General features: G+C 37.1%; 1 long non-coding RNA gene across 1 annotated transcript; it reads left to right on the forward strand.

Moving 5' to 3' along the window:
* Positions 1–3,690: 3,690 nt before the first annotated feature.
* Positions 3,691–7,055, forward strand: LOC309479529. The gene is made up of 2 exons (XR_014199272.1): positions 3,691–6,056; positions 6,112–7,055. It is a non-coding gene; the product is annotated as an uncharacterized lncRNA (long non-coding RNA).
* Positions 7,056–7,530: the final 475 nt, after the last annotated feature.

Raw genomic sequence — 7,530 nt, forward strand, 5'->3', positions numbered from 1 at the left:
TACCTGAGAAGAGAGGAGCTGCAATAATGGAGAATATGAAAAAAAAATAATTACATTCAAGCATGAAAACTAGTTCTAGTAGAGCCCAAAAACAATATCAAGACTTTGTAAAAGGGCATAATACAGTCTCATTAAAAGGTTTATGAGGCCACCTATCATTCAAAATGTCCTGAAAGGAAATATTACTTTAATGTATACATTGCTGATACAAACCAGATGTTGATACACTGAGCCAAACAAATGATGTTCCTTAAATGCCTTTAAAGTATCACGTCATGTGTGTTATGTTAGAGGTGTGTTATATATAAAAAACATTTTAACATTTTCAGCATTCATGAGGCAACTTTGATCATCCTTTTTTTTTTTTTTAATAAGTCCAATCTATTCATTTGAATGACATTTTCTTTCACATCAATGTTTCATTTCCTTTTCATTTTACCCATATGATCTGTCTTATTAAATGTTTAAAGTACCTGACAGTTTCTCTTATTTTTACTACGTAAAACTGTTTTATGATTCTGAAATGATCATGAAAACATAACATTCTAACAAATTAAGGATGGAAAGGTCAAGGTACTATTTATTGTCTCCCTTAGGAGAAATTAGTTTTGAATGAGAACTGCTGCAACATCAAACCACAAAAACATACAAACATTAACAAACCATCACACTTACAAACACTCTCCCCTTTTAAAACAAAAATCTTACAAAAACAAGTTGGATTATCTACTAACCATTAATAGTACCTGCAGTGATTTCAACACCATGCTGGAGTTCAATCAGTTTGACTGACAGTGGAACAAATGAACATGTATATCTATTATGCTTACATACACAAGCATGCTCAGGATGCGGGAAAATCATAAAATCTTATTTGCCTGCTGGATCACTGCTCAAAAATATATTGTAAGGAAATGAGTGCCTGTGTTCCCATGATTCCCAGACCAAATAATCGTAAAACTGACTCGTCGCTATATACAATCTTAGCATTATATTGCTACTCACTCCAAATACTCGTAGTCTTCTCAAAAAGTGTAGGCACTGGTGAACTCGACACATGTGTGCCATTTAAGCTCACTATTGATGTGGACCCCCAAGTATTTGTAAGAAGCAACCTGTTTAATGTCCTGGCCGTGAACTACATCAGAGCTCTATGATGACCTCTTCTGTTTTCTTAACATTAATCTACAGGTTATGGTCCTCACACCAGCCCAAAATCCCTTCCATGGAAAATATATAGTCATCAATACTAGAATCTCTTGTTAATATACGGAATTACAGTATCATCGAAACATTTCATTATGATTTGATTTGACTGCTGTCTAACGCAGTCGTTTGTGTAAAGAACGAGAATGGCGAGCTTACACAACCCTGTACTACTTCAACATCAGATAACACTGAATTAAGTTTCACTTGTTGTGTCCTGTTTGTTAAAAATGAATAATACCAAATGAATCATAAAAAGATTGACTTTTAAATTAAAGTCCCTGTAGTCAATCATTTTATCCCTTAAAACTCATCTTTCATCACCAAAATTACATATTTAAAAGTTGTTTCCTTGATTTTTTTTGTGTCATGCCTTAAAATATCTTGAATGTAACTCGACACCCTTGCCTCATTTAGTATACGCGGTTCTATGAATATGCAAATGAGCCCCGCCTCCACTCACTCACTCAGCTCAGAGATCCACTGGTTGACGATCACACGTTGATCTGATTGGTTACAAGGTAGTTTGTGACGTCAGAAACACCAGCGATTTCAAAGCGTGTCTTTGGTTCACTGCAGTTTTAAGGAGAAAATACTCAGCAATGCTGTCAACTTATGAATTTACACATGCTTTGTCTTAAAGCATATTAAAAACACCATAAACAACATTAAAAACTTGATTTGACTTTAACTATTTTCTACAGCAGGATATATGAGTGTATTGTATTAAACGCAAAACTAAAATCAATAAAAAGCAACCTAGCATGAGCAACCGGACTTTCAAGGTGCTTTAATACAAGGCGCATTAGTGTAGAAATAGCATCATTGGTATCACTGTTACTCTTATATGCAAACTGGTATTGATCTAAGTGTAACAGGTGTTTAAATATTGCTGTAGCCTGACAAGCCAGACCTACATCAAGATGTTAGGTCTGGGAACACACCATAGACACGGCTCAATCCGAGGGGCGGGATAAATGGTCGTCTTTCAAATTCCCTCTGCACGCAATAGGACAGCGCTACAACCAATCAGAGCGTTTTCCCAACGGCGGAGCTAATGTTAGTTGATAGATTCAACTTTTGCCATATCTGGCTGGCAAAACTACGAACACATCTTCCTTTTTTAAAGGACAAGTTCGGTATTTTACACTTAAAGCCCTGTTTACAGATCGTATCTGATGAAATAGAACGGTTAAGATTAAAATTTGGACACATGCTGCTGTCCCGAGAATTTTAGGTTTATTTCGCTTTTGTGGACCTATTTTGCCAAACGCGTCACACCCGTGATTCTTCCGTTGAGAGCTTGAATAATAGACACTCCAGCCCAGTTGGTGGCGATAATGCACCTTTGCCAATTGCAAGCAAACCACGGGCATTTCATTGAATACACAGAAGAAGCAGAAGAAGAAGCGGCGGAGTAATACCGTAAAGGTGCTGCGGTCTCACAGCACGTCCTATTAAGTCAATGGAGTTGGAGAAAAACTACGATAAAACCTGTTGGAATGCATCTTTTTCAGCGATTTTTGAGGGAACATATCAGTGAACACCCCTGACCACTCGGTGAGTTTCACGTCTTTGTAAACGAAAGTTTAATGTGTTTTTAGGACGGAATCTTCCAGTGCATATAGACAACCATTGTGGGGGTGGGGGGGGGGGAAGCGAAATAAACCTAAAATTCTCGGGACAGCAGCATGTGTCCAAATTTTAATCTTAACCGTTGTATTTCATCAGATACGATCTGTAAACAGGGCTTTAAGTGTAAAATACCGAACTTGTCCTTTAAGAATGACTTCAGTGCCGTTATTTGTTCTTTTCTCAAAGAAAAGCTCAACTCCAAGTCCTCCAGAGTCACGGACAAAGCCGATTCGAGAGACCGCTGTTCGTCATCAGCCATTCTTTGTTTTCAAGTAACAGGGAATTCACACGGAACCGTCACAACTCTGCCGTCATCATGTTAAGCCCGCCCACCGACTCTATGCACGATGTGATTGGCCTGACTAGAGTTTGGTTTTTCCAGCTCGAAAGTCAACGGAAAATAAAAAGCAAAAGCAAAATAAGCAAAATAAAATTTGCTGCCGCTAGGGTGCGTCTATAGGCAAATATTGCTGTTAAATTCATGCATAAATTGGGAAACTAAGACACTAAGACTAAGACTAAGAAACTATGTACTAAGACAGTGATATTAAAAGACCAAACATCATATTAGCCATCGCGTGTAATTAAACGCGCTGCGTTCATACTCTGGGCTCATCTGATTTTTCGTACATAGTATGGCTTATTAATATGATGTTTACTGAGTTTGGTCTTTTAATATCACTGTCTTAGTACATTAAGCCACATTAAGCGTTTTTCACGTTGAGCGTTTTAGGACGTCCCATCTCTCGCTGCTGGTGAGTCGCATCAATGAGTTTAGATTGTTTTCAAGTGCAAAGGTGGACTTTTATACTATACACAAGTTTACTTCATTTGTCAAGTCAAGTTTATTTGTATAGCGCTTTTCACAATACAGATTGTATCAAAGCAGCTTCACAGTATTAAATTAAAATAATACAACAAAGTTTGTTTCAAGAGGAATTTATTGATTGATAAAATTTAATTAAATATCCCCAAAATATCCCCAACTGAGCAAGCCAAAGGCAACAGTGGCAAGGAACCGAAAAACTTCATCAAGTGACCTAATGGTGTCCTAAAACTCCATCAGGTGACCTAATGGAGAAAAAAAACCTTGGGAGAACCCAGGCTCAGTCGGGGGCCAGTTCTCCTCTGGCATTTATGAGCTAGAGGCCGGATTGTAGTTTGAACTGTAGGATTATATGAATGCCTGGCTGAAGAGATGCGACTTTAATCTAGTTTTAAACTGGGAGAGCGAGTCTGAGCAACGAACAGTATCAGGAAGACTATTCCAGAGTTTTGGAGCCAAATGTGAGAATGCTCTCCCTCCTTTGGTGGTTCTGGATATCCTAGGTATGACCAAAAGCCTTGAATTTAGTGATCTTAAAGAGCGCGATGGATTATAGGGCGATAGAAGATCCGTTAAATAGACTGGAGCTAAGCCGTTTAGGGCTTTATAGGTCAGTAGCAATACCTTGTAATTAATACGGAACTTTATAGGTAACCAATGCAGTGATGATAAAATCGGTGTTATATGATCATATTTTCTTGATCTAGTAAGAACTCTAGCGGCGGCATTTTGGACTAACTGTAGCTTGTTTATTGAGGATGCAGGACAACCAGCTAGTAAAGCATTACAGTAATCCAGTCTCGAGGTCATGAATGCATGAACTAACTTTTCTGCATCAGAAACTGATAGCATATCACGTAGCTTAGCAATGTTTCTAAGGTGGAAAAATGCTGTTTTTGTAACATATGAAATATGATTTTCAAAAGACAGGTTGCAATCGAGTATAACTCCCAGGTCTTTTACTGTAGAGGATAAAGTAACAGGACATCCTATGATGTTAAAGTTGTATTGTGCGAGGTTTTGTGGGCGGTTTTTTGAACCGATAAGTATTACCTCTGTCTTGTCTGGATTTAATAAAAGAAAATTACGGGTCATCCAATCTTTTATATCTTTAACACACTCTGTCAATTTGGAAAATTTAGCGTTTTCATCCGGCCGTGATGAAATATATATTTGAGTGTCATCAGCATAACAATGGAAACTAATTCCATGTTTCCTTATAATATTTCCAAGTGGCATCATATATATTGAAAATAACAGAGGGCCTAATACAGATCCCTGCGGCACTCCATAGTTTACTGGAGTTATGATCGATTTTTCTCCATTTAAATAGACAAAATGGTAGCGGTCAGATAGGTATGATTTGAACCAGCTTAGTGCTTGTCCTTGAACACCAGTATAATTTTGTAGTCGATCTAAGAGTAATGTATGATCTATAGTATCGAACGCAGCACTAAGATCAAGTAAAACTAGTATTGAGATACAGCCTTGGTCAGAAGCTAAAAGTAAATCATTTGTGATTTTAACGAGCGCAGTTTCAGTGCTATGATGCGGTCTGAATCCAGACTGAAACTTTTCATAGATCTCATTTTGTTGCAAGAAAGAGCCCAGTTGAGCGGACACCACTTTTTCTAATATTTTAGACATAAATGGAAGATTTGAAATGGGTCTATAATTTGCTAGATTATTATGATCTAATTGTGGTTTCTTAATGAGAGGTTTTATAACTGCCAGTTTAAATGTTCTTGGAACATGACCTAAAGATAAAGACGAGTTAATAATATTGAGGAGAGGCTCTTCCACTACAGGTAACACTTCTTTCAGTAGTTTAGTTGGTATAGGATCTAATAAACATGTTGTTGTTTTAGATGAAGTGATAAGTTTATTTAACTCTTTTTGTTCTATAGTTGTAAAGCACTGTAATTGTTCTTTCGGGGTGATAATTGAAGCTGAATTATAAGGCGCGATTGAAGATTGAACGTTTACAATTGTGGTTCTGATGCTTTCTATTTTCTCAGTGAAGAAGTTCATGAAATCATTACTACTGAACTGTAACGGGATATTTTGTTCGGGTGACGTCTGTTTATTTGTTAGTCTAGCCACGGTGTTAAATAAAAACCTTGGATTGTTTTGGTTGTTTTCTATTAGTTTGCGGAGGTGCTCAGCCCTGGCCGCTTTTAGGGCCTTTTTATAACGTGACATACTGTCTTTCCACACGATTCTAAAGACCTCTAAATTAGTTTGTTTCCATTTACGCTCTAAAATACGGGTTTCTCTCTTTAAAACATGCGTAGTATTGTTATACCATGGTGCTTTATTTTTCTCTCTGACCTTTTTTAATTTAATAGGTGCAACCACATCCAATGTTCTAGAGAGAATGGTGCTCATAGTGCTAGTTAGTTCTTCTAGTTCATCTGTTTGTTTGGGTTCAGGCAGCAGCTGAGATAGATTAGATAAGCAATTTGAGAAATTATCTATGGTGGATGGGAGGATTGTTCTGCCTGGTTGATAACGCGACGCCGCATGACATATTACAGCAGTACGTAATATGCAAGTTACCATGTAGTGATCAGTGACTTCATCACTTTGTGGAATGATATCTATATCGGTTGGATCGGTTCCATGTGATATAATTAAATCGAGTGTATGATTAAGACGAAGTGTTGGTCCGGTGACGTTTTGCTTGACCCCAAATGAATTTAATAAATCTGTAAACGCAGCTCCTAACGCATCATTTGGATTATCTACGTGTATGTTAAAATCTCCAACAATTAGTGCTTTATCGACATTGACTAATAGGTCTGAGAGAAAATCTGCAAACTCTATTAGGAAATCAGCGTAAGGCCCTGGCGGTCTATATACGGTAGCCAAGGCTAGAGATAATAGGGATGTTTTTCTAACATCTAAGAGCGTAACATTTAGTACAAGTACTTCAAATGAAATAAACTTATAACCCGTTTTCTGGGTAACATTTAGAATATCTTTATAAATGGTTGCAACACCTCCGCCACGACCAATCAGACGGGGCTCATGCTTATAACAGTATCCAGGAGGAGTAGACTCATTAATACCGAAATAATCATTTGGTTTAAGCCAGGTTTCAGTAAGGCAAAGTATATCGAAGCTATTATCTGTGACTATTTCATTTACAATAACTGCCTTAGGTGTGAGTGATCTAATGTTTAGAAGACCTAGCTTTAGAAATAGTTTTTGTTTACTAATAGCAACATTTTCTGTTTTAATAACAATTAGATTTTTCCTAGATCCTGCATTAGATTTATTATTTGATCTCACTAAACGAGGAATAGACACGGTTTCTATGCAATGTTCTACACTAGTATTTATATCAGTTGAATTGGTGCAGCAGAGACTATGATTTGGACTTTTGGTTACTAGTCAAAGGGTATTTAACATTTTGGACTGATTTGTCTGTCAGTTAGTTCTGTCAGTCGAGTCAAATATGTGTTATTTGCGATGATAAAATGGAGAGTGTGTGTGTGTGTGTGTTAACCTGCTTGTGAACTCCAAACCTTTGTTTATTTCATTTAAGACTTCTGAGCAACGTGTACTAACCAGCTTTTGGTCGTGTTTGTCCCAGGTATGTGTTTTATTCAGATTTGTCATGTTCTGTGTAAAAAAAGAAGAAAAAGAAATTAGCCGAATTGAGTACTACTAGCATTAGCACATGTGCCATATGCTCGCACGTGCTGAACTGTGTAACTGCGCCATGTTAGGTCAGTGTTCTTCTCTTTCTGTATTTCATTTATACAAAAATATGTAAAACGACGTTCACAGTTTCTCTGTATTAATGTGAATTGATGAGAAATGAGAACAGAGACAGTGTTTTATATTTTATTTCTTTA

Source organism: Leuciscus leuciscus (genome assembly GCF_965113295.1).
Source record: "Leuciscus leuciscus genome assembly, chromosome: 17".
NCBI classification, from domain to species: Eukaryota; Metazoa; Chordata; class Actinopteri; order Cypriniformes; family Leuciscidae; genus Leuciscus; species Leuciscus leuciscus.